The sequence below is a fragment of the Vicugna pacos genome, chromosome 6 (genome assembly GCF_048564905.1).
Source record: "Vicugna pacos chromosome 6, VicPac4, whole genome shotgun sequence".
Taxonomy (NCBI): domain Eukaryota; kingdom Metazoa; phylum Chordata; class Mammalia; order Artiodactyla; family Camelidae; genus Vicugna; species Vicugna pacos.
The window spans coordinates 20,620,131-20,632,690 of record NC_132992.1 but is presented as its reverse complement, the minus strand read 5'-3'; the positions used below and the strand labels follow the sequence as shown (position 1 = coordinate 20,632,690).

Here is a 12,560-nt window from a genome sequence, read left to right as displayed (position 1 = left end):
TTTACTATTTTGCTGATTCTGATACACATACACACATAGCACACGTGATGCAAATAGTTACATTTTAACACTAAAATTTGAGTAAATTTGGAATTCCTTTTAAACTAAGCTAAACTAGAATGGCAGAAATTTTTACACTAGGGCTATTTACTGTAATGCTAATTTATTCAACAAATTTTAAATGCTTCGTATGGACCCAGCATTGTTCTAGGTAGTAAGAATACTTAAGTGGATAAGATAGACCATATTTTGTTCTCATGGAGCTTACATTCAAGTAGGAGCAGTCAGACAATGTACATGTAAACACGTGAATCAGATAATTTAAAATAGTGATAAGGGCTATTATAAATAAACAAAGTTCCAAGGTTCCAAGGTCTCTAAGGTGCCAAATAACCAGGTTTTCATGTAACTGAAACACTGTAGTTATGAGGCTAGAGTATCATACATAAAGAGGAGAGAAATTAGGCTAAAGAAGTATGAAAGGGTAAGTTAGGAAGAATCTCTAAAGTTCAGGTTATTTGCTGACCCATAAAGAGAGAATGCAGAATATACAATATACATGGAAGGATGATTCCAGGGAAAATGTGAATATGACTTCAAAGTCATTCCTAAAACATGTCCCTTTATTTTAGAAAATCTTAAGATTGTATTCCTTTTTGACTTCTCATTTGTATAATACATAATACTGTAACAACAAAATTTGCTAGAATATGAGGGCAGAGAATCTATAAAAAATAAAAATAAAACAACATACTTATGAGGGAGATAGTCACTTCCCATAATGGCTGACCTTGGAAACATCTCTTCTCTTACATGTCTGGCCGAATGGCTCCAATAAGACAAACAATGTGACATTTACATTTCCAAAGTCTAGGTTATTGAGTCTTGACATCACATGTGGCATCAACTTTCATTTCTAATTGAATTACATCCAGTTGCTTTTAAAAGACTCTCCTCAGTTTAGGGTTCCAAATGAAAGTTAAACCATGTATCCCAGAAAAAAGGGGGAATTTAATGGTCCATCTAAGCAAACTGCAAATAGGGCAGGTGTCTTCTGGACTTGAGGACAATTGAAACAAGGCCTTGAATGCTGCCAACTTTGTTTCACCAGCTCCCATTTCTGCTTCTCTATATTTGTTATTATTACCTTCATTCTCTCAGACCAGGTCCCCATTCGAGGCTCTAACCAAGACTTCTAGCAGGTCATATTTTCTTAGTTTTGCCACCTGAGAGGGGCTGCTCCTCTTTCCTTAGTTCCAGTTCAAAAAACCTGAGGGAAGGGAGACTTCTGCTCTGACTATGACTAAGTGACTGATCTAGTCCTCCTGCATTTGTAGCAACCATAAAACTGGTTAAGATATATTAAGCACCTGTTTTCAGGCAGCGCAAAACTAAAATTCCTTAGAGAAGGGAAACTCAAACAGTTGAGCCCCACATCGGCCTTCTAGTGGTGTAAAGAGGCTGGAGCGCTAAGCGAAGAAGACAGAGATCATAGTAGGGGCAGCTGAAGCAGTTGGAATCTATGGGATGGGGGATCAGAGAAAAGGAAGATATTCAGAGAGGTGGCCCCAGAAACCCACATATGGAGTCCCCACAAGTCCATGGCTAAGGACAGGCTGTATATAATAACCATAACAAAACCATCTGATGCTTACTGGATAGCAATTGCTACAAAGTCAAGAATGGAACTGAAATATCAGAGGTCAAGCAGTGTTGGCACAGACAGTGCTAAGGGACATTGGGTTTCTGGACCTGCCAAGATGGAGATCTCCTCAACAACTATGGCATCCAGCTGAAAATCTAGAAAGGTTGCAGTTTAGGAGTAAAGACCATTCCCTAGAGTAAGACCTACTGTAGACCTGCCCTAACAAGTTCTGCCAAGATTGGCAAGGGAGACAGAGTATGGATTTGCGTTCTGCCAAATGAGAACTTATGAAACTCCCTGGGCTTTCCAAAGATATGAACTAACAAAGCATGAAACCAAGTCTATACTAGTTTAAGGTAGTCATTCAGTAACTTAAGGACCTGCTAAAACAAGAATCATCACTTTTCAGAAGATGATAACAGAATTCAGAATCTATGCAACATATACACAGTATCTAGTATTCAATAAAAAAAGTTACTAGACAAACAAGGACACAAAAAATTTTGATGCATAGCTAGAAAAACTGAGATGGTCCTTGTTATTGTTATATTGTTATTCGCTAGTGCAGGTATTAGAAATAAGTTCAAAGGTGAAGTGAAAATATTTTAAATGGGTGAACAGTTAGAGAATCTCAGCACAGAGATGAAAATTATTTAAAGAAAAAAACTAATAGAAATTCTAGAACTGCAAAGTTCAATAACTGAAATGAAAAATTCATTGGATGGGTTTAAAAGCAGATTGGAGATGGCAGCAGAATGAACTTGAAGACACAGAAATATAGTTATATAAATATTTGGGAATGGAGGGTTAAAATGCTGAGAGACACAGAAATATGGATTTGAGATTAATCTTTCAAATATTTATTAAGTCCTCAAGATGCTGTCCACCCACCTCCCTAAGGCATAAGCCTAAAGATTCCATCATGAAAGAACAATGACCATTCTTTCAGTTACTTATTGAGTACCTAATATGTGTAGGGAACTGTTCTGAGTAGTGGAGACACAACAGTGACAAATTTGCTGCCTTCAGGGAACTTATATGCCATAGATAGACAATTATTTTCTATACTCATAGTGGTAAGTGCTATGAGAAAGATAAATATAAGTCAATAAATACTGATGGAAGAGTGCTATTTTAGATAGGATGATCAGAGAGGGCGTTTCTGAAGAGGTGGTGTGAGAACAAGCCAAGTGAATATTTGTGCAACACTATTTAATAAAAATATAATGCAAGCCACCTATGTAATTTAAAATTTTCTAGTAGTCATATTTAAGAAACAGGTGAAATTCTGATGTTTAACCAATATTTCCAAAATATTACCATTTTAACATGTAATCAATATGGAATACTACTGAGGTATTTTATATTCTTTTCTTTTGTATTAAATCTGAAATCTAGTGTATATTTACATTTACAGCCCATCTCATTTTGGACACTAAATTATCATTGAAAATATTTCATCAATATTTAAAGTTCATAAAATTTATAGTTGAATAAGTATATTCACGTACTCATGTTCCAAGCATTCTTACAACAGACTTTACTTTTTAGGGCATTTTTAAGTTCAGAGCAAAACTAAGTAGAAAGTACAGAGTCCCCATGTATCCAATTCCTACACACACACACACACACACACACACACACACACAAAGCTTTCCCTACCATCAACAACCTGCACCAGTGTAGAGTTGTTATAATTAATAAACCAACACTGACACATAATTATTAACCAAAATCCTTAGTTTACAATTAGGATTCACACTTTGTATTGTACATTCTATGGGTCTGGACAAATGTATAATGACATATATCCACCATTATAACATCATATAGAATAGTTTCACTGCCCTAAAATTTCACTGTGTTCCACTTATTCCTCCTCCCTTACCCCTAAATGCCTGGCAACCACTTATCTTTTTACTGTCTCCAAAGTTTTGACTATTCCTTAATGTCACATAATTGGAATCATACAGTATATAGCCTTTTCAGATTGGCTTCTTTCACTTAGTAATATGCATTTAAGATTTCCCCATGTCCTTTCATGGCCTGATAGCACATTTCTTTGTAGCTGAATAATATTCCATTGTATGGATGTACCAGTTTATTTATACATTCACCTACTGAAGAACGTCTTGGTTGCTATAAGTTTTGTCTATTATGAATAAAGCTGCTATAAACATTTGTGTGCAGGTGTTTGTGTGGACATAAGTTTTCAACTCTTTGTAGCAAAACACACAAACATAAAATTTACTGTTGTATATTTACATTTTAAATTACAATTCAGCAGCATTAAGTTTATTCACAGTATTTGGCAACCATCGCCACTATCTAGTACCAGAACTTTTTCATCACCCTACATCACCTGTTAAGCAGTCACTTCAGTGTTAATTTTAAAATTTAAGTTAATTAAAATTAAATTAAAAATTAAGGTTCTCAGCCACACCAGCCACACTTCAAGTGTTCAGTGGCCACACTGTAGTTAGTGGTTAGTGAATAGCACAGGTCTGGGGGAAGAGAATTAGAGGTAGAGGAAACAACAAATACAAAGCCCTTTATGCAGGAATATACTTTTACAAAGAATAGTTCGTTGGCCAATGTGACTAGAGCAACAAGAGCAAGGGGTAGGGAATGTAGTCAGTGAGGCAGCCAAGAGTCAGCTAATGGTGTTGCATGTCATAGAAAAACTTTAGATTTTATTTTAAGGGTGATGGAAAATTTATAAAGAGGTTTAAAATGATCATTCTGACTGCTGCGTTGGAAAAACTTGAAGGAGGTTAAAGAATGAAGCAGGAAGACTTCAAAGACTGTTCTAGTATTCCAGGTGAGAGATGTTGGTTCTTGAACTAGGGAGGTAGCTGAGGTGATAAGAAGTGTTTAGATCCAGATATATTTCAAAGGTTTAGTTTATTGCACTTACAGTGGAGTAGATACGAGAAAGAAAAACTGTATTCTATAAGGTGGAGAATACAGAAACAGGTTTGAGAGAAAAAAGTAAATTTAGCATTGACAATATTAAGTTTCAGATGGTCATTACCATCAAGTGATTGCAATATTGGAGCAAAAGACAGCTCTGATATTTTGATACTTATTATCAATATTGCTTCTTTAGTGAGCTGCAGTAAGAGTGATAAACATAACTCACAGAGATAGAATTAATATAAGAATGGTTTCTAAAGTACATATGCTCTATATATCCAGTATATATTCCATATATGCTGGAATAAGGGATCTATTGAAAGACTGCTGAAAATCCAGGATACTTCTACTACATAGTGAACATCCTATTTCATTAATGTTTTCATATAGCATAGTTTTGAATAGTTCAAAAGGCACATAATGCCAATAGTTTTTTTACATTACATTTTTTTTCTTGTGGCTAATGATTTGCATCTAAATATACTTCACACTCTTTAAGTTCGTATTTTTAAAACGATTTTATTTTAAATCTTGCACAGGGTTGTTACTGAAACTTAATGTCATTAACAAGTACGATTTAAGGAGTATGGAAAACACCTTGCTAAGTGTTTTCCATAAATAATCTCATGTGATCTTTAGATACTGCAGAAAAGAAGCTAGTAGAAAGAGACCACTGGACGTAAATGGTGTTAAAATGTTAAATAAATTGCAAAAGCATTTAGGCTTACTACCAGCAATCTTTCTAATCTTAACATCTAACAGTAGTAAAATTGCCATAGGACACAGGAGGATGTGGTGCATTGAGCAGAGGGACTTGAATCTTGATTGTATTTCTTACTAGGTGTCTTTGGATAAGGTATCTGTTTTTCACTTTTTCTCTGTCCCCCTTTAAAAAAATTTCAGTGTCTTCAACTAAAGAATGGGGGTACTAATATCACCTACCTATCTCACAGGGTTTGGGGGGATTCAAAACACATATAAATGTGCTTTGTAAATGGTAATATTTTACTTAAGTTCTAGGAGGGACGTTTTGAAATAACCACTTCTTGAAACATCTTTTTTCAAAAATATTTCCAATGTTACTTGATTCAAAAATTATTTTACTAATCAGTTGAGGTAATTATTCAGTAATTTATATTCTATTGCTTTCCATGATACACAGTAATTTCCATGATAATCAGTAATTATTTGTTGATTTTCAATTAGTTTTTCAGGAATCTATTATTTTGTGAACTATTACCAGTTCTGCACACTGTATACCACGGGCTCTCCATAAATGTCACATTCAGACTATTTCTATACCAGGAAGATTTAGGATCCAAACGAATTTTGAGCTCTGACAGAATCTGTAGTATAGAAGTCTCTCAGAAGACAAAGCACCTATTCCACACTTTGAAACAGCAACAACCATATTCACAAGGGTTCCGTGCTTACATCTCAGCCTCATCTCTCTCCACTATATGCCCGGCAACTCATCTATCCCCCGTGCACAGAAAAACTTCCCCAGTGCTCAACGAGATCTGATCTTTGGACTTTTCCATCTCTAGTTTCCTTTACCTAAACACTGTAACATCAACTCATCCTGTCTCATTTAGATGTCATCTCATGAAAGCCTTTCCAGACCTCCTTATCGGTAGCCCTCCTGTGCTCTTACAACGCCTGCCAAGAACTTGTAGCCACTTTATCACACGATATTTAAATCCTGTTTGTCTGCCTTCTTCAATGAATTGTGAACTCTGGGAAGACAGTGTCCGTATCTGCCTTGTTCACTGTTACACTCCTAGCATCTAGTACAGACCTAACACATTATGGTTTTTCGATAAATATTTATTGACTTAATAATCAGAGTGGCCCGGAGTTTTGGTAAATAGATGATGCTCTTCCAACCACTACGCTTAGGGATTTTTTTTGCCATTCCACTAGGTCTGGACGCTCCGGATTGACAGTCTCACCCCGTGAGGTCGGCAGTCCTTTGACCCACGCCTGCAGGTAGGAACCCATTTGTCCTAATGGTCTCGCTTCGTTGCGAACCGCCCCGGACACTTGTGAGGTAGGTTTGTATAATCCACGGGCAACTGCTATGCCCTCTAGGTGATGTGCAAAGAGGACCTTCAGGGGACACCGGGATCCCAGGAGAGACGAAGCATTCGTCTTATCCCGGCCTCAGGCAGGCGCTCTCCGCACACTACCTCCTCCACCACGCCAAGCGGTTGGTACCACCCGGTCCCACTCGGCTCCACCCACCTGGCGCGCCCGGGTTACTAAACCCTAGCCGCCAGGTTGAGCGACGCGTTCCTAAGCCCCGCCCCCGGGGCGAGGGCGCGCTCCCCCTCCCAGCTGTGCCTAAGCAGTTCCGTTAGCAGCGGGAGGAAAAACCGTCCGTCGGGTCCCCGCCTCTCCACTCCCAACGCTTTACTCCCTACTCCCCCTGCGACCACTACACAACCAGCTACGGAGGCCCCTGAAGTACAAATATCCCCCAGGCACTGGCGTAGCCTCATAGGTTTTGTCCTTGTTACTCCATCCGGTTTTTGGCTCTGCGTTCAGTTTTTGTCAGGAGTTCGGACTCGCGAGTTTCTTCCGGCGGCAGGAACTCTAACGCTCTTCACGGAAGTAGAGTTGTTTTTTTGGCTTTTTTTTTTTCTTTGCCGTTGTGGCCGCCCGCATTCCTTCCCTCCCACCTCGCGGAATTGTGGAGGGAGGGGGAGGAGGAAGTCAAAGCGCCTGCGCGGAGAGGCCGCTTTCCATCCGGGTCCCTGTCCGTGCGGTGCAGCAGGTCGGTAGGCGGGAAATGGCGACTGGCTGAAGGAGCTGGTTCTGTTGCTGCTGCTGGCTAAGCGGGAAAGACACCACACATTGCGCAGTCGGGACCATCGCCGGAGTCTGAGGACACTTCTCTGTCGTCACAGTTAGGTAATCCCCCCCCTCCAGACGCTGCCGCTGCTCCCAACCTTAGTCCTCCTCCTCTTCCAGGGCCGTCTGCCGGGATCTCCTCCCCTTCTAAACCAGGTTCTCCAGCGGCTCTGGCGCCTTGGTAGGCATGCACTGCTGGCGCCTCGTATGTCCGCTGTGTGGAGCCGCTCTTCTCTGGACTTTCCCCTGGGAACAGAAAGGGAGCTCACTTCCCGCCAGCTTCAGCTCTCCGGCTGCGGCCTGTGTTGTGATTTCTGGGGTTAGATTTCACTTTGCTACCCACCCCCACCCCGATCTCGTTCCTAGTCCCAAACCGTGTGGTCCCTCCGAGTAATTGGGTAGATCAGCTTTTCTAATCTTGACCCACCCGGTGTTTTCGATGTTTCATTCTTTCTAGTAGGGTGCTTTTGGGGGGGGGCGTTGCTCTATCTCAGTTTTTATAAACACCTTTTGAGTGTTTGGAAGGAGATTTCACTAAGTTCTGTTTGTCTTCTGTACTGTTAGAATGCTGAGTTGACACTGTTACTTTTTCAGATCAAGAGTAGTGGTAGTGAACAACCCATGTGGAAGGCCTCTGGTTTCTATAGTGGTCATTTAAGAGTAAATCTTACCGTCTGTAGTATTATACGCTTTCTTTGGGTATTAAATATCTGTATAGATGTGTACCTGTGCATTCTTGACTAGAATTACCTGGTAAATAATTGCATAAGTAAATCGTGTTTATTTACTTTTCACCCTAGTGGTGGCTGAATGTGTGAATGATGGTAAGCACTTTAGAGTACCCTAGGGAAACCTACAGAGATACTGCTCGTAAATTGTTCTAAGATCCTAAAATGAAATGTACTTCGTAGATGTTCCCCCAAGGCAGGGATTTATCTTTCTAATGCTAATAAAGCAATGCCAAGATTACTGCCCAACAAAGGTATACAAATTAGTGACTTAAAAGGTAGATTTATCTTCGTTAATTTTCAGATTGTAGATTTCTCTGTATACCATCTCCCTATTCTTTGCCAAATTTAAAATTTTCATTTGTTGCCTAGCTGTTAGCCTTATAAAAGCAAGGAAATAGCTAGTCAAGGCTACTTTTATTTCTTCTTCCTCTCCTTTTTTCACATTGCAGACCAGTTGTCCATAAAGAGGCTGTTGGTGTTTTTTAGAATTTGTTTTTCAATCTTGTTAAATTTGGGGCCTTTGTAGTTTGTTTTTTTAAACTAGTCAAATTAAGTTTTTTAAATGTGGTTTATATTACACATCATTTGATGTTTGTAATTCAAAGGCTCTCAGCTCTGTAGGTTCAGTTTAAAAGACTTAACTATTGTTAGCATATTAGGATTAAATTTCATTAATAAATGGAAACACACAAACATCATAGCCGTCATTTGGTAGATTTCCCCCCAAGGTCATAAAGAAAGTCAAGGCAAAATGTAGCTCTTAGGTGAAGCAGTCTTTTAGGATTGAGCTGGACTTCATACTTATCTTCTAAAGCAAAAGAATAGGGGGTGGGAAGTGAAGGTGAAGGCATGTCAGATACTTGCTGAGTTAATTTGTTTAAGAAATAGGGCCAAATATGTGACTTTAAAGGATGTAAAATAGATTATTGGTCTATGTAGGCTTTATCTGCACATTAGTGACCTTTTTGTGTAGTTTATAAAACATTGTTTTTAATAAAATGTGTTTTATAGGTAGCTGAGTGAATATTGTATATAGACTTTGTCTTCAAGAATTCTCCTAAACTGTTTTAATTCTTCATTCATTCAGCTCTTCGAATACTCTTTTCAGTGTAGGTTGAAAGGCTGTGAAAGCTGTAAGTGGTATAGTCCTTAACCTTTGTGGACTTGTAGCTGTATAGAAATTCCAGATAGGATTGCATAGAAAAACCGAAATAGGATTGGTATGTTTTACAATACTGTAGTCTACGTAGTCTCTCCTATTTCATTTGAGCTAGTAATGTTATTCTTTTCCCACTGTTAAGAAATTCCGAATAAAGTGTTTTATCTTTCCAGATTCATCTAGCTGATCTCATGTTTGAAATTTCTGGTCAAGAGATCTCTTTACAAGATTACTATATAGCAGAATCCATCCAGTTCTGGTCAAAAACCTCGGACCTGTTGTTCAGAAAGGAGGTACTAGACACTAGACTTGTAACTATAGGATTAATTGCAGGTTGAATAAAAATGATATTAAATTATCTCAGTCATAGATTTTGGAACAAAGTGGTTTGTCAGAATTGAGAATAAACAATATCTAACTATATTTATAATTTACCAAGTTGTGAAAGCATAAAGTGGAAAATACACTTTAAGTCATAAATATCAAATGTGCAGCGAGGACCTCATACATGTTATGCTTTAAGTAATTCTTCCGGGTAGGTTAAAAAGTTACCTGACCATTTTAACTGGATTGGCTACAGGGGTCATTTACTCTACTTTGAAGATGAGATTTAACAGAGATGGGATTTAAGATAAAACCATATATTTAAGTACTTTTAGTTTCCACTTACTTGACATTTGCCATGATGCGTATATCTGAGACAGGCATGTATTCTTTACTGGTTGTATGACTGCATTAACTTTTTTTTATTGAAGTGTAATTGATTTACAATGTTGTGTATTAATTTTTAATTTAAAGTGTGTTAAATTGTAATTGGATCTGCATTACAAATAGGTAGACTAGGTGGTTGGCTATGCAGAATAATTTGAGAATTGCCATTGCCAAACTTTGTGTCTCTCCTTTGTTAGGAATTCTTCCTAAAGTGTTTTATTTAAAATCACAAGTTCTCTGGAAGAGGAAGTTTAAACTATTGCCTTTTATTGACAATATTAGCACAGATTAGTTTATCAGATAAATTCGTTGATACCAGAAACAGGTGAGGGTTCAGAGGCAGTGGAATATAGAAGTAAGCTTTTAAGCACTAGCTGTGATCAAGAGAGGTGTGTCACAGGAACGTTGTCTGAGGAAGAAAGGCGTGGTGGGGGCAGAATTATAGTGAGAAGCTTGGGCTTCTTGGAATCCTTTGGGAATCTTGGGAATCTGACAATAATGAGGAGTTAGACTAAGTGTGGTCCCAAGAAGAATTGTAAGACCTTAAGGACAAACATGGTTTAAGTTGGCCAGGCCTTTTGTTTGTTGACCTCATCTGCAGGTCCCCCAGTTAGTATGGTATTTTTAGAAAAGGGTGAAGAGAAACACTAAAATGCCATTGAAAATAAGTGTTGTAAAATATTTACAAAAAAAGTCTTTTACCTTTAGTATACGTTCATAGTAGGCCAGTTGATTATATTAGGGACCCCATATTTTATTGGTAATCATAGGCTCTCCTGTATTAATTTAAAGAGGCTATAGAAAAGGAAGTATATTTAGATTAAACATGAATCATCAACAGCACTTTGACGTGAGGTTCTAGCAGTAAGGTTTTCATAATAGTTATAATTTAGGACAAGGAAATTTGTTTATTACTTTGATTAAAGAAACAAAACTATTAGAAGACACTTGAATTCTTCAGAAATAATTGGGATTACATTTAGTAATAGTGGCTTATATATAGTTTAGGAAGAATATTTTCTTTCTTTGGACTAAATGCTTCTAGATAGAGAAATTGGGAACTGAAAAAGCAGAGCCTAAAAATAAGAAAGGGAGATAAAGACTGTTAGCATCATAAAATGATATTTTAGTTTTCTTGTGTTGATCAGTTAAAGTAATGCTTAAGTAGTATATTTTATTAAAAGAAGACAATATTATTGTTTAAAGAAAAATATACAGAATAAGTATCTTTGAGAAAAATTATGATTATTTGTTTTAGTAATAATTGCTTTCTTCCTGGTGTTTCCCAAATATATGTGAATATCCTGGTGAGTTGAAAATGGTTAACCTCTCACTGACCTTACAAGTACCTCTTTAGTGTATTTTGTTAAATAAGATAATTGTACAGTACGATCCTTTAATTTTCTGATGTACTGGTAAAAGTTATTTGAAAAATATTCACAGCCACATTTCAGATAGTCATGCATTTTTCCCTCGTTGGTAATATACCTTTTTATTTTATTTATTTATTTATGTTGGTAGTAACAAACAAGAGAGCATTTCTGTTACAGAGTTATGGTTATACCTCATTTTGACTAGTAATTTAAATAAAAATTCCCTCTTAAAACTTAAGTTTATCTCAATCATAATGACTAGTTTTTCCTAGGTAGATAGTAATAAGGATAGTAGGAAGTTACTTCAGATACTCAAAGACTTCATAACTCTTTTCCCTTTTTGTCAACATCTTATTGATTCTTTTCTTACTATCAAATTAGTGTTTTTCTGAGGGTTTTACATTTCTACTGACCTGAGAGTAAGTTGAATATAATTTTTTTTCTTTAAATAGATGTTTTTGTCGAACGAGTATAAATAAGTAGTTATCTCTCCCCTTCCCCAGTTTTGGTGAGACCTGCTTAAATAAAAAGCACTCTTAGGAAAATTCTGCCAAAATTAGCTTCACTTTTTTTAATCTTCAAATTTTCTTTGTTAATTTATCTGTTAAGTACATTGTAACTTGCATGTATTCAGGTGACCCCAGTAAATTTAAAAAATTACATAGTTGGAATATATATATTCCATAGAAAGGGTAATAATATGATGAAAAGTGATAGACTGAAATGACAAGTTTCCCATGTGCTTTTGGCAAGTTTTCATGAGTATTATAAGTACTTAGTTCTTATGAACTCGTAAGTTATATTTTTGCTAAAATTAACATAATGCAATAAACATTGTATTATAAAGTTTTTTGATGCGAATTTCTTTCATGCCATATAATAGAATGCCCTTTTTATAAGATGTATAAATTATATTTTCTGTGGATAATTAAAATTAAAAGTCTCCAAATTACTGTTCCCTTAGAGCTTAGGTGAAAGAAATACAAGGATGTCCTCAGCAGGGTATATAGTCTCATCCTGTATATAACAAATACTGATTTTGCTTTAATGGTATTTCTGCTGAGTATGTACAGAGTTTTTGGTTGAGGTGCTGATGATAGTGTTTTAAAACATATGAGAGTAGTTGTGCCTCAATAGGTATTTTCAGTGATCAACAAATGGAATAATGCCAC

At 37.0% G+C, this 12,560-nt stretch overlaps 1 protein-coding gene across 6 annotated transcripts in view; it reads left to right on the top strand.

Annotated features, from left to right (window-relative positions):
• Positions 1-6,965: 6,965 nt before the first annotated feature.
• CTDSPL2 (CTD small phosphatase like 2) overlaps positions 6,966-12,560 on the top strand; it is a 65,270-nt gene continuing 59,675 nt past the window's right edge. The window contains exons 1-2 of one of the 6 annotated variants that reach the window (XM_072962538.1): positions 7,504-7,595; positions 9,478-9,597. The gene's annotated coding sequence lies outside the window, so the exon portion shown is untranslated. The other 5 variants (XM_031672840.2, XM_072962540.1, XM_015237215.3 and 2 more) reach the window with 5 other exon arrangements.